The sequence below is a fragment of the Protopterus annectens genome, chromosome 12.part0 (assembly GCF_019279795.1).
Source record: "Protopterus annectens isolate FY-2018-M chromosome 12.part0, PAN1.0, whole genome shotgun sequence".
Classification (NCBI taxonomy): Eukaryota; Metazoa; Chordata; order Ceratodontiformes; family Protopteridae; genus Protopterus; species Protopterus annectens.
The window spans coordinates 1,266,852,445-1,266,876,758 of NC_056746.1; the positions used below are offsets into that span (position 1 = coordinate 1,266,852,445).

Genomic DNA, 24,314 nt, shown 5'->3' on the forward strand with positions numbered 1-24,314 from the left:
ATGACAGAAGAGGTAGAGAGAAATGATCACTCCCCACTGGCCCTTGTTTTCAATAAAGGATTTCCCAATATTATTCTAGCATGTCCAAAGGTCAGTTGTCAATCTCCTCTCTGGTCCAGCTGGTGAATCTGGGAATCTTGAGGCAATGTTATAACTGCCTCATGTACACAGACAACCCTCCCCTCCTCCCACATAACACAAATACTTGCGAGAGATGCAGCTATTTAGCCAAACTGGAGGCTGAGCTCTCTCAACTCAGGACTGGCAAGACCAGACAGGAGGAGAAGGCAACTACACACACCACAAAACCAGCCTCACATAATGCTACCACTCCACTGAATCAAACACATAAACACACAAAGACATACTCGGAGGCTCTCAGTAAAAATTTACCTAAACAGCAGAGGCCTCCAAAGCAGACACCCAAACAACTGCTACCTCAAGACACCCCACAAGCAACACATAAACCACAAAAGCAGCGTGCAAAGCAGTCACAGGCCTTAAGGCCAAATACAACACCAAACATACTTGTCATAGGTGACTCCATAGTCAGACACACTGACGTCCCACTCACCAGGCTGAACAAGGAGAGGGTCACAGTAAGCTGCCTATCGGGCGCTAGAATCCACCACATAACACAAGCACTCGGGTCACTCCACGGCAAGTACAAATATGACACAGTCATTGTCCATGCTGGTGTGAACGACCTGAGACGTACCTCCCTGGACTACATGAAAAGAGACATAGAGGAGCTCTCTGATTATGTAGCCCAGGCAGGTATGACCCTAACCCTGAGCAGTATCCTTCCTTCACCAAGAATGATGCCACAATATAGAGACAATATGATCAGCTTTAACAACTGGCTTAATGTCTGGTGTCATTCAAAGGGGATCCAGTGTCTGTCTGCCTGGGATGACATGCTTGACAAGCCACGCTGCTTCAAGGGACGGCTTGCACCTGTCACCCTGGGATTCCGGATATTGGCTAAGGCTCTTGCCACCCCATAGTGCCTTTTTAGGCAAGGCTCAAATTCTAAACCTACCACCCTAGAAAACAAAAATGGGAAGAAACTGAGGGTAATGCTGCTCAATGCCAGAAGTCTAAATCTCAAAATGCACGCACTCGAGGCCCTTCTCAGTATGGAGAACATCGATGTCTGTGCTGTAACTGAAACCTGGTTCAAGGCTCCTGAGAGCACCCCGGCACTATTAGGTTTTACCTCATATCATGCGTTCCGGCCCCTAAACCCAGACCACACCACAAAAGGAGGGGGTGTATCCATATTCATAAAGGATACCCACACCTCCAGGTTGGTGGCAACGCACGCTCGGAAACCATCCAGGTGCAACTAACCATAGGCAAAACTGCTCTACAAATTGTAGCATGCTACAGGCCACCCTCTCAAACTCAGGAACCCCACACAGCCTTCCTGAAGACACTGGAGGGTATAAATGTATCTCCAAACACCATCATATTGGGTGACTTCAACTCCCCGAATATAGACTGGGAACATTACTCAAGCCCTAACTTTCTAGCCCAACGGTTCCTGGAGTTCATAAATTCAAATGCCATGGAACAGCTAGTCACTGTTCCCACGAGAGGAGAAAATATACTAGATCTCATTGTCACAAACATGGGGACAAAATGCTCCACACCGAAGTATATCCCTCATTGGTGAGATCTGATCATAAACTAATCTCACTGGAAATCCACATCCCGCCCCCACCCCAAACAAAAAAGACCATAGTGAAGAACTTCTCTAAAGCAAACTTCACACTACTCAAGACTGGTGTGGTATCCTTCAAGGCCCCTGAGCCAGTGGAAACCACAACCCAAGCTGCGGAAGCCCTTACAAATGCCTTCTATGAACACCTCCAGGACTGCATGGATCAGGCAATCCCAAATAAAACCAAGACTCTTTCCACAAAGGGCAAACGTCCTGTCTGGTGGACCCCAGCCATTAACAAACTTTACAATAAGAGGAGAAAGCTATTACATGATAGAACAAAATCCATAAAAGGGAAGTCACCCCTGATCATTATTAGTAAAAAAATACGAGCACTCATAAAATCAACTAAGACCAATTTTGAGAGAAAAATTGCCATGGATTCAAAGGACAATCATAAGGCCTTTTTCAGCTATGTTAGGAACCTGGGTGGAAACTCCCAGATATGCTCAGAATTAGTCCAAAATGATACAAAAATCACTGAACCCACAGACATTGCCAACATACTGGCAGACAGGTTCAGTGCAAACTTCACCCCCCTCTCCCCCCTAAAGGAGAGATAACTATCCCAGCCGAGTGTAGCCTCCCGGACATCTCAAATGCACAGGTGAAAGCTGCTCTCTCTAAAGCTAAAAACACAGCATCAATGGGACCGGATGGTGTCCCCGGCTGTGTGCTACACCAGCTAAATGAGGAATTAAACCCGCACATAAGGCAGCTGTTTAATCTCAGTCTTACCACAGGATACGTGCCCAAGGAGTGGCGTACGGCAACTGTGGTCCCACTCCACAAAGGCGGCGCCTCTACGGACCCTGGTAATTACCGCCCCATAAGCTTAACAAGTCTAGTCTGCAAAGCTATGGAGAGGATCATAATGGAGCTCATAAGCAAAGATATAGGGGACTTGCAGACATTGGACCCGACCCAGTTTGGCTTTGTCAAGGGAAGATCATGCCTTTTGAACTTGGTCGACTTCTTCGAAACAGTCACCAAGGCCATTGATGAGGGAAAGGCAGTCCATACAGTCTACCTTGACCTTGCAAAGGCTTTCGACACAATACCCCACTCGGGTATTGTAGAAAAACTTACCAGCTTAAATGTAAACCCATATGACACAAGATGGGTTGCAAACTGGCTTAAGGACAGAACCCACAGGGTTAGAGTTGCTGGCGCTGTGTCAGACTCCAAGCCGGTCACAAGTGGTGTCCCACAGGGCTCGGTCCTTGGCCCCTATTGTTTGGCATCTACTTCTCAGAAGTACAGGCCAACATGGGAGGACTTTGGCTGACAAAGTTTGCAGACGACTGCAAACTGGGCGCCATAGTGGAAAGTGCATCGGACACGGATATCCTTCAGAAGGGACTCACGGAAACAGATAGCTGGTGCCAGAGCCATGGCCTGAAGTTAAACGCCAAAAAATGTATAGTCATACCCTTCGGGAAAAACAAGGTAACCCCAAGCTACCATATAGGTGGCAATCCACTAAGCACAGAAGAGGTTATCAGGGACCTGGGGACCCAGGTTGACAGTGGCCTTTCTTTTGACACTCACGTTGCTAAAGTGGTTAGAAAGACCTTCTACAATGCCCACCTGATCATGAAGGGATTCACATCCAGATCTAGTGAGGTCATTGTTCCCCTGTACTCTTCACTTATCAGACCAATGATCGAGTACAATGCCCCATTCGGGATGTATCTCACCCGACATCTGCAGCAATTGGAGAGACCCCAAAAGTTCCTCACCAAAAGGATAAAGGGACTCCAAAATCTGTCATATGCTGCCAGATTGAAGAAACTCCAGCTCTATTCAGTCGCATACCGTCTGCTCAGAGGTGACATGTGCCTGACATACAAGGCCATGTCCAACCCGGAATTAATGGACATGCTCCACCTCAAAAAATCCAAATCCACCAAAACCACTAGAGCAGGCGACTTAAACCTTAGCACGGATATAAATAGGACGTGCTGGAGGGATAGATTTATCACTCAGAGACTCCCTATGCTGTGGAATAAAATCCCGGTCCATGTGAGGCAGAGCACCTCGCTGACTCTGTTCAAGAGAAATCTAGACCTGTGGATGGGAGATCGTAGGTTTACCCTGGGAATCATCTCTGTGTCACTGCTGGACAGAGGCACAACAAACTAATGGGCACAGTATTTTTTCATATAAGGGGTGGCGTAAGCCACAAAAATTTGGGCTAGGCTTATAAATGCCTTAGGGCAGATAGCCTAGTATAAACCTATGAACCTATGAGCAGAAGGGGACAAAAGGGGCAGCAGACAAACACAGATTCAGCAGCCAGGAACAATATTTCAAAAGAGGGGACATGCTCAAAATGGCCAACAAAGAGTATGAAATAGATGAACTTTAAAGGAAGGACAGAGAATGGACTGCAATTAAAAAGGTCACAAAGTTACTCTGAACATAAGGAAGTTTTTTTTTTTTTTTTTTTAATGAAAAGGGTGGTACACACATAAAATGCATTACTAGAATGGACTGTGAGGACTAAGACCATGAAAAGAATTTAAAGAGTTCCCCAAAGCCATTAGGATGTACAGCAATGATATTCCTACCAAATGCTCATTGGTGTGCATGCTTTATGTGAGAATGTGTGCATCTTGCAACATACTGATCCCCCTTCTAGGCTCAGATTTTCTGACTAGTACCACTGAGGGCTGGGGTATGCACCAGCATCCATGAGACTCGGAAACAGAAAAAGTGAGCAAGTGAAGAATGACTAAAACAGATAAAACGCAGGGGAAGGAAAGGCAAAGCAGATAAGAACTAGCTGTAAAGACAGATCTGGTTTACTGTTAGTATGTTATGCTATGTATAGTGATGCACCTCTGCCTGTGATAAGAACTAGCTGTAAAGACAGATCTGATTTACCGTTAGTATATTCTATGTATAGTGATGCACCTCTGCCTGTGTCACAGAATAATAATAATAAACTGCCTAATTATCACACAGTGATAACCATCTTATTTCTTATGTTTTAATGAAAATGTCTTCACTGCAGTCATTTTACTCACTGCCGCTGTAGCACAGAAGACTTTATTACACTTCCTGAAAGCAAGGAGGCAGATACCCTAACTAGTTTGCCCGTTTAATGCATTTAACACTCTTCTGACCTTTATCCACCTGCCCTGTGCCACCAACCACTTTGGTAGTCCATTCCACAAGCCTGCAGCTCCACTCTGTGTAGCAGTACTTCTGTTGATCTGGGGAGTAGTTGGTAAATACAGTGTGCTGTCTGTGCTCCTTCCCTCCTATTTCCTGTTCAGGACAACTTCTTCATATCTCCCACACATGATTCTGTGCACCAGTATCATGTACCTGCTGTATCCTTTGTCCATTAATAACAAGTACTCCAGCCCCTTTAGTCTGTAACCATATACCCCCTCTTCAGTCCATGCAGCCTTCTGGTGTTTTTCCTCTGGACTCCTTGTAGCAGCAGACTGTTGTCCCTCTGCTGGAGTGACCTAGACAGAGCTCAGTGGAGTAGAAGCATTACCTCTTTTGCACTATATCATCTATTCCCCTGGGGATATACCTATTGACACGTCTCTCTCAGTCTGACATCCATGAATCAGTCCAGGTGCCAGGTGTGCTCAACATTCCTATACCCTCTCCCACTTTACTATCAGTCCCACGTCTCCCAGATAACACTTTACACCTGAGTTGTTGTGGTCCAAGGGAAGTACTTTCCTTTTGTCATATTCATATTTCAAATGTCACCTTTCTGCACAGGTGGGCAGCCTTTCCAAATCCTTCTTAAACTCTTTTCCCTCCTCCGCTGTTACAGTCTCCTTGGTAACATTCACCAGCATAGTTTTAAACTGAAGGCCTTCCTGAAGTAAAAGTAAATCACATCTACCTGTTGTCAAGGTGATGCATTTTCCAGTTACGACACGACCAGGTTCAGCTGATGCCTCCTAGTCATTATAAAACACGTTGATTAATTTTCCTCTAAGGAATCAACAACCTTTCCATCAGGATTCTCTCCAGGACTTGCCTGCTACTGCTGTTAGGCTAACAAGCCTGTAGCTCCTGAAAATAATGAAAGCATCCTGATCTTTCTTGAAATATAATCATCTTCCCTAATAATACCTTTTCAGATTTGGTGTGGAATCGAGAAGGCTCCAAATGTTTGCATAAACAATTTAATATGGTGTAACACTGATTTACACATCATATAGGTTCAAAGACTGGCTATTTAGCAGTAACCTGTTCTACATGATGTTATAACAGTGCACTGACCACAAAGGCAAATGCATCCAGTAAATATGTGAATAGCAGTCTGTACAAAACTGCAGCATCACATTGTGGTGCTATAAAGCAAGTCATCATTTCAGCCATCTTGTCTGTAGGTGATGTTTTTTGCTAAAACAACTTCTGATGTTTGCAGATAATTATATTCTCTTGGCCTCAAGATACTGATATGCAGTGCCCATACGAGCAGTTCACAGTTGTGTATGAAATGGCTGGTATGACAAAAGATTTTCTAAACCAAAGGTCATGATTCTCTACTGGAAAAGAGTGGATTGCTATCTGCAGGACAGGTTAAAACAGCTACCTCAAAAGGAGTTCAAGTATTTTAAGGTCCTGTTAATCCATAGGGGTAAACTGAATCTGGATACTAACCAGCACATAGGTAAAGTAGCATCAGTAATGCATGCATTGTACCAGACCAAGGCAGTGAGTGGAGAGACAAGTTCTAGGACGAAGCTCTCAGTTTACTGGTCCTTGTCCCAATCCCCTCCAGTGGCCATGATCTTTACACACTTATGAATAGGTGAGATCATGGATATAAAAGGTGAAAATAGCATTTCTTCACTGGGCTGCTGAATGAAGACTTGTCTGTGAACCTGTGAACCTTTTAAAGTACAACTACTACTCAACGGGTCTGACAGCTGCAAGTTGTGGTGATATGGGCAGATTGTACGGATGCCAACTGGATACCTCACATGGCAGTTCTGCCAGGCACTGTCCATCAAGACCAAGCCCCGGGGAAGACCCAGGAGAGGCTGGACAGATTACTTGAGGAGGAACTGGAGTTTGTCTACTGTACCCTGCTCTACTTGTTAGCATTATGATCCTGAACATGCTAAGCACTTTAGAAAAGGAATGACTTGGTGTCTGTAGCTGTCAAAGGATGCCTGCATCACTGTATGCCTCATATGAGTAACAACAAACAGATGGTACTCGCCTAAGTATTTACTGCATTTATATATATTTTTTTACATGCCAATAAGATTGTAATTGGAAGCTGTAAATAACACAGCATTACATCTCAAAACATTTTTCCTACAAAATATCCGTTAATCTCTTCTTTCTTCATAATAGTGTCTATCAGTGAGCCAGCTGGCAATCCAACATGATGCAGTCTGTCAGTGATGTAAGAAAGAGTGGGGTATAGTATCAGAATCCTTAGGTAAAGGGAGACAACTGCTGTTTTGACTCTTTATAAAAAAATCAACTAAGTTATTGTCATTGTCCATGTTGGTGTGAATGATGTGAGACGTACCTCCCTGGACTACATAAAAAGAGACATGGATGAGCTCTCTGATCATGTAGCCCAGGCTGGTATGACCCTGACCCTGAGTAGTATCATGCCCTCACCAAGAATGATGCCATAGTATAAAGAAAAAATGATCAATTTCAACAATTGGCTAAGTTTCTGGTGTCATTCAAAGGGGATCCAGTATCTGTCCACCTGGGATAACATGCTCGACAAGCCACATTGCTTCGCAAGAGATGGCTTGCACCTGTCATGGTTAGGCTTTCAAATACTGCCCAAGTCTTTTGCCGCCCCCATAGTGCCTTTTTTAGGCAAGGCTCAAAAGACAAACCCACCACCGTAAATAGCACAAGTAACCAAAAACTGGGGGTAATGTTACTCAACGCCAGATGTCTAAACCTCAAATTGCATGCACTCGAGGCACTCCTCAGTATGGGGAACATCGATATCTGTGCAGTAACAGAAACCTGGTTTAAGGCTCTAGAGACCCCAGCACTACCAGGCTACAACTCATACCATACTTTTCGGCCACAGAACCCGGACCGAAACACAAAAGGCGGGGGTATATCCATATTCATCAAGGATACCCACACCTCCAGGTTAGTGGCACAGCACAAATGCCTCAGAAATCATCCATGTGCAACTAGCAATGGGTAAAACTGCAATTCAAATTGTAGCTTATTAAAGATCACCCACCATAACCCAGGACCCCCATTCCGCATTTCTGGAGACACTGGAAAATATGAAGGTCCTACCAAATACCCTAATATTGGGTGATTTCAATTACTCAAACATTAACTGGGAAAACTACTCAAGTACTAACTCCCTTGCCCAACGCTTCCTAGAATTTATAAACTTGAATGCCCTGGATCAACTGGTCAACACCCCCACCAGAGGTGACAATATATTAGACCTGGTCATCACCAACATGGGCAACCGATGTTCTACACCGGAGGTCAACCCCTCGCTGGTTAGATCAGACCATAGACTAATCACTCTGGATATCCACATTCCGCCCCCACCCCCAATCAAGGAAACCACTGTGAAAAACTTTTCAAAAGCAAACTTCACGTTACTCAAGACCAAAGTGGAAAGGTTCACAGCCCTCATGCTGAAGGATAACATTGTCCAAGCTGCTGAATCCCTTACAAAAGGCACTCTATGAGCACTTGCAAGAATGCATGGATCGTGCTAACCCAAGCAAAACCAAGACTCACTTCTCCAAGAAAAGGAAATCATTCTGGTGGACCCTGCCATAAATAAGCTATACAATAGAAGGAGGAAACTAGTACAGAAAAGAGCAAAATCCAAGAAGGAAAGACATCCCTGATCAGTATCAGCAAGAAACTACGATCCCTCACAAAATCATCCAAGGCTAACTTCGAAAGAAAAATTGCCAAGGACTCCAAAGATAACCACAAAGCGTTCTTTAGCTATGTCAAGAACCTAAGTGGAAACTCTCAGATCTGCTCTGAGTTAGTGCAGAATGGCACAAAATACACCGAACCGACTGATATTGCCAACATTCTGGCAGACAGGTTTAGTGCAAACTTCACCCCCCCCCCTCACCCCCAAAAGGCCCATAATCATACCAGAAGAATGTAGAGCCCCGGAAATCACTGACACACAGGTTAAAACAGCCCTATCCAAAGCCAAAAACACAGCTTCAATGAGACCGGACGGTGTCCCAGGCTGTGTCTTACACGAGCTCCAAAATGAATTAACCCCTCACCTAAACACACTGTTCAAACTCAGCCTCTCTACAGGCTATGTACCCATAGAGTGGCGCACAGCAACAGTTATCCCGCTCTACAAGGGTGGAGCCACAACGGACCCTGGGAACTATCGCCCTATAAGCCTGACTAGCCTGGTCTGCAAGGCTATGGAGCGCATCATCATGGAACTCATTAACAGAGACATTGGGAACCTCCAAACATTGGACCCTACCTAGTTTGGCTTTGTTAAGGGCAGATCATGCCTCCTAAACCTGGTGGACTTCTTTGAGACAGTTACCAAGGCCTTAGACAAGGGAAAGGAGGTCCACACAGCCTACCTAGATCTTGCAAAGGCTTTCAACACCATTCCCCATTCTGGTATTATAGACAAGCTCACCAGCCTGAACATAAACCCCTATGTCACGAGATGGGTTGCCAATTGGCTCATGGATAGAACCCACATGGTGAGAGTTGCAGGCTCTAGGTCCGACTCTAAACCGATTACAAGTGGTGTCCCCCAGGGCTCAGTCCTGGGACCCCTCCTGTTTGGTATATACTTCTTAGAGGTACAGGCAAGCACAGGAGGACTATGGCTGACCAAGTTCACAGACGACTGCAAACTGGGGGCCATAACTGACTCTCCAGCTGATACAGACATCCTCCAGAAGGGTCTCACCGAGACGGAAACCTGGTATCAAAATCATGGCCTCAAGCTAAATGCCAAAAAGTGCATAGTCATCCCCTTTGGAAAAAACAAAGTACCCACGAACTACCACATACGTGGTAGTCTCCTAAATACAGAAAATGTAATAAGGGATCTGGATCTGAGGACCCAAGTAGATAGTAATCTCTCCTTTGATAATCATATTGCCAAGGTGGTTAGAAAATCCTTCTATGTGGCCCACCTAATCATAAAAGGGTTCGCATCTAGAACAAAAGAGGTTATTGTGCCCCTCTACTCATCACTCATCAGACCCATCATAGAGTACAATGCCCCATTTGGGATGTACCTTACAAGCCACCTGCAACAACTGGAAAGACCACAGAAGTACCTCACCAAGAGGATTACTGGCCACAAACATATGCCCTATGCAGCCCAACTGAAGAAACTCCAGATGTACTCGGTTGCATACAGCTTACTCAGAGGTGATCTCTGCCTGACATACAAGGCCATGTCCAACCCAGAATTGATGGACATGGCTCCACCTAAAAAAAAAAACAAATCCTCAAGAGCCACACACTCTAGGGATCTAAACCTCACCACAACAATAAATAGGACATGCTGGAGGGATAGATTCCTGTCCCAGAGACTCCCCATGCTTTGGAACAGGATTCCAATCTACATTAGGCAGAGACCCTCACTAACACTCTTCAAAAGAAACCTTGATGAATGGATGGGAAGCAGAAAATTTACCCCGGAGATCACTGCAGTGGCTCTGCTGGACAGAGGCACTGGGAACTAAAGGCTCTGCTGGACAGGGTCACATGGAACTAATCTAAGGGGGTGGCAAAAGCCAACACATTCTGACTAGGCTTATAGACGCCCTCGGCAGATAACCTAGTACTTACCTATGAACCTAAGTTTAATAATACCTTTTAGAAAATCCAAACTGGTTTGGGTCCAAGGATTATAAGTTCCTTATGTCCCTGTTTATGAGATCCAAACAATCCATCATCTCGTAAATGATGCTGTACAGACTGACAGATCTATAGTTGCAAGGGTCTGTAATAGTGCATCTCTGGTGTGGTAGGATTTACTACAGCTGTTCTTCTGCCTTCCGGTATTGTATCTAGTGTTAAGGCTGTGGCTGAATAGGTTAAGTAGAAGTTTCAGTGGAGTGTTTCACACTGACACACTGCTTGGTATATCACATGGATCCATACATCTAGCATTGCTGGTCTGGTAATTACTGGCGGGTAGTAATGGGATGTCTCGACATGAAAGAGGGAAGAAGTTGGAGCAGAATTTATCTGCATGATGTTCGTTAAATCCTCAGGATTTGAGCAGGTGAAGTCATTAAAGATAAGCTTCACAGTTGTGTGTGAAATGGCTGGTATTATTTTCTAGGTTCTTTGCACAACTTAAAGAATGTCTTGCAGTTATCCTCTGCAGCTGCAGCAACTTTTAATTCATAGTTAGCCCTGCATGATATGATCTCACTCTTTTGTTAAAACTTTAGAGTCGATCATATTATACAGTAAACTCTCAGTTAACTGGCACCCATGGGGATTGGTAGATGCCGGATAACTGTAGTTTCTTGTTGCTTGAGAGTTACTATTAAAAATAGGCCTGACTATTACTGTACCCTATACTATTTGTTTGATTTGACTTTTTCTTAGGTTGGGGAGATGAGGAATTTATTCATATCTTCCTTTTTAAAACTCATACTCTAAAAACATAAGGTATGTTTCTGCAGGGGGGAAACAAAAAGTGCAACACATGAAAATTGTACTGCATTTCTTCGATTTTTTTTTTTTTTTTTCTGGTTGCTTGGAATTCCGGTTAACTGAGTTTACTGTACTATGTACTCGTTCTATATTAATGGTTACAGGCTTTTTTCTTTTATTGTAGAGTTCATTTACAGTTCAGTCCGCCACTGGAGTTTGTCTCTAAACTTGTCATAATTTTTTACTGAACAGGAACATAAACCTCTAAGCAAGAGCTGATATGAGAGTATATGCCGATATGGCAAGGGTTATCGTAGAATAAGGTACTATTACACTGTCTCATGTCATCAATGAGCATGAGGTAATCAGTGTTGGAGACGTCTCTGAAGAGGTCTGTGTAGATCACTGACCTGTACTGGGACTGTATTATGAATCTCCACCACGGAGATCTGATATGAACTATCATGGGGTTTAATTCTTCCCAGTGTTTTGTTTTTCTAATACCATGATGAGAATGGACACCGTTCGTAAATTAAGGTGTGAATACAGTTCAGGAAGTTAATATTGTATCTGATATTAGCCAAGAGTGCTCTTCTCAGCAGGGTATGACAATGGGCAATGAGCAGACAGGGGCTGGGTTGATGATGATAAAATCTAATACTTTGATGCTTCTACTGTGGGCAGATAACGTCTGACTGAGGGAGTATGCAATAAAAGCATGGACGCATTGAAGATTTTGATTTATACAGGTGTGCCAATTCATGGAGTAGTAATTAAAGTCTCCTAGAAAAGAGTGTGTTTGGGTTATAGGGGAAGTACTATCTTTCATGTTTTGCAAGCGTCATGGACGGTGTTCTGTAGCTGGACAGGATATGGTACAAAGTCTACTTTACTAATATGAGCCTCAAAGACATGCGTCTGGAGCATTTCTCCCCAGGCCTCCGCTGAAAATACTCTGTCCTAGACAGATTTTCCCAGTTAACAAATGTCACATACATAAATAAATAAAGCATTGTCCTGGTCAATTAGTCTAAAAGTGTTGGTGTTTCACATAAAAAGGGAGACATACCATCATCCATCACTACCACTATTGCACTCTACACTTGCAGGCCAAAACAACTGGTAGGCACAGAAGCTTGCAAAACAAGCTTCAGTGGCAACACAGATATTCACATGTTCCAATTTAGGAAGGCTTCACGGGTGGCCATTTGCTCATTTAGGCATTACGTGATGTACAGAATGATCGACATGAACACTGCACCTTGTCTGAAGAACAAATGTTCTTCTGCAGATTATTAGTGTACAGGTAATGCCCATTAAAAAACAAGTCCACCACTTCAGACAAGCATATTAAGCTGCTGTGAACGTAAGACAGAAAAAAGCTAATGGATGTATTTTTTTATTCTCACTAAACAGTGCTTTGCTTTTAGTGTATGTATTTTTTTTTTAAAAAGTGCATGAGTGTGCAAGACAGAGGAACAAAGAACGAGACTGAGACAGCACCAACTGCAACAGACACTCCATCAGCACAAGTTTGTTAAACAATAAAAAGTTCGACTCCAATCTCTGGCATTACTGACTGACTACATTCCTCAAGTGATTTACCAGAAAATCAGTCATTCCTCGAGGGACAGAGCAGCACTACGTATCAAAATCTGGAACAGTAAAAGGGCTTAGGAGTTGCAATGCCTTGCATTCCATGACTTTTTTTTCAATTATTTGCTCACGAGACACCTAAGGTGAATTCACACAAAACAGCTGTAATTACTGGACATGCATGTGTGTTTATAGGTTCATAGGCAATTACTAGGCTAGTGATCTGTGAGGATAATTACTTACAATTCCATAGTACTTTTTTTAACCCTGATATTTCGCAAATGAATAACCCTCAATGCAAAAAGCAAGGATATGTTAAATTACTTGTTGCCTCATTCCATAAGAGACATGGATGCTGCTAAGCCAGTGGTGAACCTACAGTTTCCCATATGGTCATTTAACTTTCATTTGAATAGAGCTGGAGAAGTTCTTTGCTTTATGCGTAGTGGAAGACAGTTCCATAGGAATGGTATTCTCTGTAAAACGTATATATCCCTCCAGTGTGTCCTGCGTATGTTGAAAAAGAGACTGAGATCCCTTGATCAGCCATTCAGCCTACCAGTGGACTTGCAAATAAGTAACAAATCTAACAGGGACAGGATCTGCTGAGGCTCTAATTGCAAGGCAGAGGTCACCTCTTAGTAACCTCTATGACACAGAGAAAAGGGACAACATTTTGAGACAGTTTGCATAGTTTTTATGACTTAAAACCTTGATATTTTATGTTTTTAAGTGAAGACTTGTCGTGGTTGTTCCAGTTGTAACAAATGATTGGAAAGGTACATACTGACAGAGGCATTATATTATACTCAATGAGTAATTTAATGAAAGCACAGCAAAGTATAATGATTACATCCCTAGAACTGGACACCATAACTGTACATATAAGCTGTATGGTGAAATAGGACTTCCATACAACAGTGGATATGTGATGGTGACCAAAGGACAATTCATTGTCAACATAGGTTCCCTGACCTCTAAGGCAACACAGCCGTATAAGTTTATCTCTATTTATAGCTATTTTTGCCAATCCCATCTCTGGCTTTGGCTGATTTGGTAAGGGTCTGGAGTTCCCTGTTAAATTTACCAAGACAGTTTTAGCATATTCAGAGTTAAGTTTATTTTTACGTGTAGAGTTTTTTTCTTTTATTACAGAGCCTATTTATACCTGGGGTCCACCATAAAGGCTTCTTCTTAAATTTGGTATTGTATTTACTTTTGAAAGAGAAACATGCATATATTCTGCTGTTTACATTTACACAGAATTTGGTGGTAAAGAATTCTGCGTACGTACTGGAGTCGTCATGCTGGAAGGGGATTTTGAATTTAGTCAGGTCATCGCTCAGTTTTAGCAGATTAGCCTTTGCATAATCTCTAAATACAGAGCTACTGGATAATGCTTGTGGCTTCAGTGTTATGGTAAATGTGAATGATCTGTGGTCCGATTTGACCAGGGAGGAAGTAACAACTGGTGGGAAGCAAAGCTACCCTATACTGCTAAGACACCACAACAAAAAAGCACTGTAGAGGTGAGTCGAAACAAACAAGCTTACGGGGATAATAAATGATGCTTTATTGAAAATGAATCCAACTGATGAACAACAAAAAGCAATAAAATCAATGAACCCAATGGATGAACAAGAAAAAGCAATAAAAAAGAAGTTATGTCTTACTATAACGTTCCATCTGTGTTGCTGATCTTCGTGCATTCATCACTGCTGGGTTCGGTTCTGAGCCGCTCGGAACCGTGTCAGCCTAATACTAAGCTCGCATACACCAAAAACTCCCGAGCTAAGCTGCTACCCACAATGCCCTTCTCCCCGTTACCTCAGATTTAATTTGCATAAAAGGCAGAAATAAAGCAGAGGCCATTTATGTGCAAAAACCCTGACACACCACAAGGACCCATGAGATCCACCAGGAGCCTTTGGTAGGGGGACGGATGGTGGGGTGTGATGAATGGAAGAAGATCAACAAAACAGATGGAACGTTATGGTAAGAGATAACTTCTTTATTTGATGTTGTTAATCTTCTTTCCATTAATCATTGATGGGACAGAATCACAAGCTACCCGAGAAACCTGGGTGGCCCTTATGGAAGAACATTCCTGAGCACCATTGAGCCAAAGACCGCTCTTCCCCTGGAGATCATATCCAACTTGTAATGAAAGTGTGTGGTTTAGCCCAAATAGCTGCTGCGCAAATGTCATGCATAGAGGCTCTGGAGTAAAAGGCTACAGAGGTTGCTATAGCTCTAGTTGAATGTGCTTTGATATTGTGAGGTCTGGGCTCCTTTGCACATGAATATGAAAAAGAAATACAATCTCTGAGCCACTATGATAAAGTGACTTTTGAAACAGCATATCCCATTCTTGGACCAGAGAAGGAAATGAAAAATTGGTCTCGCTTGCAGATAGATTTAGTCCTGTCTAGGTAAAAACATAGTTGCCTATGCACATCCAAGGAGTGTAGGGAGTATTCTCCATTATTCGAATAGTTCAGGAAAAACACTGGGAGCTTGATGGATTGGTTCACCGAAAAATCAGAAAGCACTTTGGGGAGAACGGATAGATTAGTACATAGAGATACTGTCTTTATTAAATATTAGGTATGTTCTCTTGATGTATAAGGCCTGTAATTCTGAGATCTGTCTAGCTGAAGTGACAGCTACCAAAAAGAGAGATTTCCATGAGAGAAATATGAGGTCACGCAGGCTCAAAGGGGGATTGAGACAGTGACTGCAGTACTAGGGACAGATTCCACGTCTCTAAGGGACGCCTAATTGGAGGTCTGCTGTGAAACACTCCTTTGAGAAAGGTTTTTCATAGGTGAATGGACATAAGTGGAGTGCCCTCTAATCTGTTATGGAAACTGCTGCCAAATGGACTCATATGGTAGAGGCTGATGCTACATTTTCAAAGGACTCAGATAGGTATTGAAGAATGACAGAGACTGAAGCGGAGAAGGGATCTACCATCCGTTCTTTAAACCATAGGGAAAACTTTTTCCATTTATCTCTATAAAGTTTTCTGGTGGATGGTTTATGGGAGGCTAGAATAATATCGCAAACAGGTGAGGAAAGGGCTTCCTGCCTAGCGAATAACGAGGAAGTGGAGAAACCCTCCAATCTGTCAGCTTGAGACTGAACAGATTTGGGTAAGTCAACCCTTGGGGGTGAAAAATCAAGTCTGGATGAGTGTCCAAGATCCATGGAAGCTATAACAGATGAGGCAAGAAGAAGGGGAACCACACTTGACAAGGCCAGAATGGGGCAATGAGGATCTCCTTGCATCTCAACCGAGTAGCTTTCTTTAAGAATAGAAGTTTCAAGGGAATTGGAGGATATGCATAGAGGAGACCTGTGAGTCAGAGTATCTCTAGGGGAGTATCTCTAGGGGAAAGAGGGCAAAGTAGCTGCTGCATTTGTTGTTCGTAGGGGAGGCAAAGAGGTCGCAGCAGGGCTGGCCCCATTGGCAGAAAATTTCTACCGTCACTCTGGGATTGAGAGACCACTCGTGTGGAAGGAGAATGCATCTGCTCAACCTGTCCGCAATCACGTTGGCACTCCCTGGGATGGGCACTATTAGAAAGCGGTCGGAAGTTATCGCCCAGTGCCAAATTCTCATGGTCTCTCGACACAGGGGTAGGATTTGGTTCCTCCTTGTTTGTTGATGTACCAGACTAATGACATATTGTCTGACTGAACTGCAATCGTTCCGGGGGGAAGAAGTGGATGTAATGCCTGCAACGCTAACAGCACTGCTCTTAACTCCAGAACATTGCTATGCAGGTTGGTCTCTAAGCTCGACCACGTGCCTTGGACTGTCTTTCCCTGAAAATGCCCCCTCCCCCACCCTATCAGGGAAGTGTCCATGATCATAGTGGCGTTGGGCTGAAAGGGGCAACACCAAAGTTCTGCAGCTGGCCTCATCCACCAGAGGAGATCTTGCTAGCAAGAGTTGGTTATGAGCTCCTGCGAGTTTAGGGGGTGAAGATTTGCAAACCACTGGGACAAAAGTAGACATTGTAATAGTCTCATGTGTACCCTTGCCAGAAGAACTATTGGGATGGCTGCAGCCATGGACCCCAGAGCATGTAGAACTTCCCTTGCCGACACCTTTTTTTCTTCTTTTAACAGAGTATCACACGCACTTGCAATCTTAACCTCTGAAGCCTGTGAGTTGGGAGAGATACCACACAGGATCGAGTATCGAAAACTGCCCCTATAAATTCTAGCTGTTGGGTAGGTTCTAAGTTGGATTTCTCCCAGTATACAGTGATTCCCAGGGACTCTGCTAGTGAAAGGGTGTATCAGAGGGCCATAGTCAGAAGATGCTTGGTCGGTCAGGAGCCAATCATCCAAATATGGAAACACCTGTAATCCTTGAAGTCTCAGATGAGCTGTCACCACTGCTAGACATTTCATGAACACTCTTGGGGCCGTCGAGTGACCGAATGGCAGGGCTTGGAACTGGTAATGTTTGGCTACTAGCAGGAAGCGAAGGAGACTCCTGTAGTGTTTGTCCATTTTGATGTGGTAATATGCATCCAGAAGGTCTACTGAGCACATCCAAACATCCTCCCTTAAAAAAGGAAGAATGGCTTGAATAGTGACCATGCGGAACTGCGTTTGCACAACTGATTTGTTTAAGTGGCTGAGATCCACGATGGGGTCTCCAGTCCACAGTCTTTTTTGGCACTAAAAAGAATCTTGAGTAAAACCCGGATCTGCATTGGTCTGGAGGGACTGGTTGGATGACTCTTTTTTAACACAGCTTTGTTATCCCTGAAGCCACTTCTTCCCTTCGATTGGGTGGAACATCGTGAAGATTTTTTTGTAGGTTTTGGGCAGGAGATTAAAGAGATGTAGTAGCCTCTGGAGATTATTCTCTGCACCCATCTATCATTTATAATAGAGTGCCAGGCAGTTTGGTGCAGAGAAAAATGAGCCCCGACTGCTTCCAGAGAAAGCAATCGAGCAACACTTCAGGAGCATTGATAAGACCGCCCAGAGAAGAAATCTCTGGAGTCTTGGTTTCGGGGACCCCTTCTGCCCCTAAAGGGGCATCTTTCACCATTGAAACCCCCTCTGCCTCTTGGGGAATCCTGACCACGTGCGTTATGGAAAGGACCCTAAGATTTCTTGTGCCAGATTTTCCCACTCCTCTGGTTCCTGGAGAAGGAACTTTGAGGCATGGAATAACATAGATCAAAGGCAGAGTCTTTCCATCTTGCTCGCACCTGGCTAGCGTGTCCTTCACTTTAGAATCAAATAAGGAAGATGGTTCAATAGGGGCATTCAAAAAGGAGGACTTGATGCCTCATGACTATGCCTGCACCCACAGCGCTGGGCACCCCTTCGGTTGCATGGGAGAGCAGCCTCATGGATGAATTGGAAATAGATTCAAGGGTGGCAAGTTGAGAGGCAACCTTGTCCCATGCCTCGTCAGAAATTTGACCAGCGAGAGATCCAGAAATTTCGGTAATAAGATCTCTTTGGAGCCTCGTGAAGTGTGCCAACTAGTTCAGGGACCTGACAGCAAAGGTCGCTGGAGCAAAGACTCGCTTTCCCAACTTGTCCGCAGCCTGAGACTCCCTGTTGGGCAGGTGGACAGTAGGACTTTCTTCCGCTAGATCCTTTTTAGTGGCCGCCACCACCACCATAGCATCAACTGGCAAACCTTTAGACCAGTGTGGATGCTCTTCTTGGGGAGAAAGAATCTTATCAGGCTCTGGGGAATGGCCTCAATAGAGTCAGGGTTCTACCAAGCACGCTGCACGACGAGCTAGATCAGCTCATCGGCAGGCGGGGTCACTCAAGAGGTAGAAGGCTAGGAGCAAAAAGCCTGCAGGAACACAGATTCTCCAAGGAAGGGTTGGAGGACTTCCAGCCACCCATCTGTTTTAATACTTCCAGGATGTCTCCGAAGGAGACATCATCCGGGGTGACCGTGGGGACCCCTCCCCATCATGGTAGTCCATGTTTTCTGTCAAAGACTCTTCAGGAGAGTCCATGTGCATCCTCTTGCACGCCTTCTTCTGAGGGGGTTCCTCAGTGGGAATATCTGAGGAAGACTCGGAAGGGAGGGTACCCCGGACTGGGGATTCCTGCAGCTTCTCCTCCCGGTGTCCCGGGGAGGTGGCTCGTGGTAGCTGTAGCTCAGAGGGAGCAGGATGAAGTTCTGATGTAGGAGGAGTGCTTCCCAAAGCAAGCACCCTCTCCATCACCCGGAAAGTGGGCCCACCCGAAGAGGAGTGGGAGCCCAGAACTGAGAAGAACAACCTTGGAACCAGGGTCACACCCTGCTCTGCTGGACCCGCTCTCAGAGATGGAGCCTCAAGCAGGATCGGGGCAGGCATTATCCTCGGATCCCAGGACAGAACCGATAAAACACTTGGAACCGTGCCCCGAACCGAAGACCCCCCCCCCAACCAGGAGTCTGAGGAAGGGGCGGTTCTGTTGGAACTGAGAACCAAAGGGATGACCTCAAAGCCTCGGTGATAGTCGCTGTCGGTGCCGACGAATGGATTTCCACAAAAGATGTCGGAACAATAGGCTTCGGTGCCAATGGGTCCAGAGGAGGAGAATACATCGGAGTCCTAGGAGATATAGACCCAAGTCCCACAGTGAGATGAGTCTTTGGAACATTTGGTATCCCTCTGTCCGTTAACAGCTGATCCAACAGGCGCACCACATCAAGTTCAGATAGACTTCTGGTGGACCTTGTGGATACTCCTGAAGGGGAGTCGGGTCGATCCAAAAAAGGTCTACACATTTCACCCGGGAACGGATCCAAACAGGGGGAGTATTGGGTCCATAGTATCTGAGCTGATGGCACAAGGGTTTCTAATTTGGAGACAGGAGGCAAAGGAATCAATGGTGTAGTAAAAGGGCTCGGTGCTGATGGGGCACTCAGAGTCGATCTCATCGGTTCCAAAGTAGTGACAGAGGTCGGTACTGCTTTCGATGTAGTCGAAGGCAAAGTCAGTGCCATAGCTGTAGTCAAAGGCAAGGTCAGTGTCGTGGCTGGAGGAGTCAGTGCCAAAGGTGGCGCCAACATCGAAAATCTGGTAGTATCCAAGATGGCTTGAGTCATAATGGTATTCGGAGCAGAGCTCGGAACAACTGTAGTCAGAGCCGAAGTAGCAAGTCAATGCTCCAAGTTAGTTTTGTGGGCCTTATTCTTTAGGCATCTTACCCCTATCACCAGTGGGTGAAGAGGGATCAGAGTGGGGATGTTTCTTGTCCTTCACTGGAGGGGCTGGGACCTCTGACAGAGAAAGGGCCTCTGAAAAATGAGAAGCAAGAAGGCCTTTCAAAATCAATTCAGCGTCTGCTGACTGAAACTTTGACAAATTTGACAGGGGGGTTGAACAGAGAGATGAGAAACCTGCAGGCAATAAATGCAGTCGTCATGACAGTCGCTGTTAGGGAGCTTACCATTGCAAGAGGTGCAATGCTTAAACCCTGAAGACCCTTTTTTTTTCAGACATGCCCACAGACACACTAACAACAAGTTTACTAAACTAGAGTCCCAAAAATGAAAAATACCTGTAAAGGAAAGAAGATACCAACAATGGTATCAAGAGATACCACAAGGGTAAGGAGAGGGCATACCAACGATGGTAAGAAGAATTACCCAATGGGTAGAGCTAGGTATAAGAAAGTTACAAATAACTCTAAACGAGTGAAGTGGAAAGGAGATAGGCTTAGAAAGTGACTAGATAAGAGATATATATCCAAAATATCAAGATAATATCAAGAAAAATACCACTTTGCTTGAGAGCTCGGTGAAACGCTGCTATATGGCTACGAGGCAAATGAGATCTGAGGTAACAGTGCATTGTGGATAGCAGCTTAGCTCGAGAGTTTTTGGTGTATGCAAGCTTAGTATTAGGCTGACACGGGTTCCAAGGGGCTCGGAACGGAACCCATCAGTGATGAATGGAAAGAAGATTAACAACATCAGATCAATATGTTTTTCTTGTTCATCTGTTGAGTTTGTTGATTTTATTCCTTTTTTGTTGTTCATCAGTTGGATTCGTTTTCAATAAAACATCATTTATTATCCTCGTAAGCTGGTTGGTTTCAGCTCGCCTCTTCTGTGCTTTTTCATTGTGGTGTATTAGTTGGTAGTGAGCTTGTGCCCACTACTTTGGCACTGTTCGTCTTTATTTGAGTTTCTACACTGGTAAGAGTCATGTCCAGGATTTTATCACTCCTTGTCAAGGTGCAAACTAGCTGATCCAGTGAGTTGGTTTTCATGAAGTCTAGAAATTTCTGGACAAACATGTTTGAGGCTGTATAAGTCTCATAGTTAATGGACTGGTAGTAGAAATCTCCTAGGAGAATGGTGTTTGACTTAATGCACAGGGACACCACACTAGTTAGGTAGGAGGTATGGGTTGGGGGAACATAGAGGAGGTCCTACAGGTACAGTTAATGATAAGTTGGACATGGAGGAGTTCCAATCTATTATCTTGTCTAACAAGTCTGGAGATTAAATGTTTTCTGGAGAATACATAGACACAGCTGCCTATATTATCGACATCTAGTGTGGTGGGTCTCAACATATGGTAGGTATTTGAAACCCTACACCGATGGAGTGTTCTCCTTGGTTTCAAACCAGGTATCCATGATGACGCATACATCAATGTTTTATGCGATAAGGAATGCTTGTAGAAGTGATTTTTGTTTTTGTTAAAGACTCCTAACATTGAACAGCTATACCTTTATGTTACTTGGATTCTTTATTTTTATGTTAGAAGCTTTAGGTGACTGATGTTGCATACAAATAGCGTTATGGCAGTGGACAAGGATTTAGCTAACATACGAAAGCCTTGGGGGGGTAGATGCAGGTCATTCCTAGCAAAACTGGCTGTCTACCATCTCCTCCTACTTTGAATGATACCAGAAACTAGGCCAATTATTAAAGTCTATAATCTTTTGTTCATATCACCGTATTATTCTTGGTGATGGTACAATGCTACTCAAGGCTAGGCTCATTCCTGTCTTAGACACACATTCTGTGACCTTTATCATGTCTCCCTTCATACAGTCCAGGGAGGTATATCTCAATTTATTTGCACCCACTTGCACTATGACTATGTCATATGTGTACTTGTGGTGAAGGACTTGAGTGCATGGGTGATATGTCGAATCCTGCCACCTGATAAGCAACTGACCGTGATCCTTTACTTACATAGTCTGGTGAGTGGTACATGTGTGTGTCACACTATGGAGTCACCTACAACCAGAATACTGGATTGCATAGAAATTGGTCATTTGGGCTTCTATCTTGAGACAATGTGACTTTTGGATGCATGTCATAAGGTGGGTGTTGCCTGTGTTGTGTGTTTGTGAGGCTGTTAACAGTACTTCTTCCTTAAGTTACATTTAAGAGGCCTCTCTGGTTTGGGTAGGTTACGTTTAAGAACCTCAGTATATGTAGGTCTATGTGCTTGGTCTGCACCGTGTGTGATTGGTTTAGTATGTTACTGAAAATGTGCTTCTTGTTTGTAGTACCTTTATGTTAGAAACTGGCCTCCAGTAACATTTTAAAACTACATCTCTCATACAGTGTATCAGTTTGATTAAGCAATAGGTGGTCGTCAGTAAACATGATGCAATTACAACACTGTCTCAGAATTCTCGTTTCAACCATGCTGGAAAGTGCAAATCCCAGATTCCAGACACTTACAATGTGGCTAAATTTGGGGGATTGCTCCTATGAGGTTTGGAATAGACTTACTGGAGTGTTACCTGTCTACAACAAAGCAGTCTACCCAAAAAGACCACAAACCTCAATGCAAAACAGAGTCACTCTGTGCAATTACTAAGGGAAGTGTTTAGACTTACATTTGCGGTATTTTATTTGGGGTATATAAGTGAGAAAAGACAAGATTTGGTTTGAGCACCAACATCAGGTGTGTGGTAATTAATCTGTCTAGATTGGCTGTGAGATCAACTTTAAACATGCAAAGACAGCTGTTTTTAACTCTGCGGTTTAACCTGAAGTTTAAACTAGAAGGTGGAGTTAACTAGAAAGTACCTACATCTGTTGAAAACAACACTGCACAGCTCTGTGCTGAGCACCAACATCAACAGAAGCAATAAGGAGCAGCTAGATCTCCAGCTACTAATGTCAATCCCTTTGAAACAGCAGTAAATTAATCTCTGCCACTAAATAATCACTACTGCTCTCAGCAACTTTACATTTTGACTAGAAAAACAACTTTAACCACACCTCTCAAGTGTCTAGATTTTTGCCTCATATTTTTGATCTACTCCTCATAAAATCTCTGTTTTTTTTGACAAATCACTGGGATGATCCGAGGACAGAAATCACTAAATAATGACATGCATTTGTGTTTCAGACTTCAAATATTTCAGATAATGTATGTTAACACAAACCATGTTACTCTATCAACTTTCTAAACAGCAATATTTAAAACCTCTCCCTATTTTTCGGCAATTCTTCCCCCATTTTCTCAGGCTTCGTTCAGATTTCTTGCACAAAGAGTTTGAGAGGTATGACTATCTGTGCTTCAAAGTAAGAAACAAATGCAAGAGTATAAAAAGAGTGGAAAGTTAATGGTAAAGCAGTTTTATTAGCAGTATGCAAATGCAATTAACAAATTCTGTGTGCGAGTTTCTATGTAGTGTGTTTGTGTGTGTGTGTGTGTGTGTGTGTGTGTGTGTGTGTGTGTGTGTGTGTGTGTGTGTGTGTTTCATGTCCAAGTCTGTTTATGCATCTGAATGTGTGTTTCTATGTTATGTGTGTGTGTAAGTCTGTGTACATGTACATTTGTGTTTCTATATGTGTGTGAGTCTGTGCTTGGGTGAGTGTGTGTTTGTATGGACACTAAATACTTACGTGACTTATATTTTGAACGTAAAATACTTTCACCAACAATTACATTACTACAAATAGTTTTAATCATTAGACAGAAGGGACTATTTTATATCAAAAATATTTAAAAAAAAGTATATAATAAAAATAGAAAAGTACATACAAAACATTTACTTGCTCATTCCACGAAGTGCAATCATGCTTTCCAGGGTGTGTGTTACTAGGAAAATAACCAAAAATTCCCCTGGGCAGGCATAACTTCCTCAGTAACAAAAAAATTAAATATTACTGCCTGCTTATGAAATATGCTAAACTTTGGGGTATCTAGAAGACAGAAGGACACTGTGTGCCACATAATGGGTCAGTGAAGCAGTGCACATTCACAAGCTACAAAACAGTAGAGCCCTGCCCAACATAGCATAACACAGTACAATGGGATAAGTTACTACTTTGTGCTACTTAATACAGCTTATAATACTCTTGCACATCTCAACTGTCCAGATTTCTGCCTCATAT

The 24,314-nt window shown here is 43.6% G+C and overlaps 1 protein-coding gene across 5 annotated transcripts in view; it reads right to left on the minus strand.

Annotated features, from left to right (window-relative positions):
- The window catches only part of SLC2A10 (solute carrier family 2 member 10), a 292,177-nt gene that overhangs the window by 266,647 nt on the left and 1,216 nt on the right, over positions 1-24,314 (minus strand). The window lies entirely within an intron of this gene.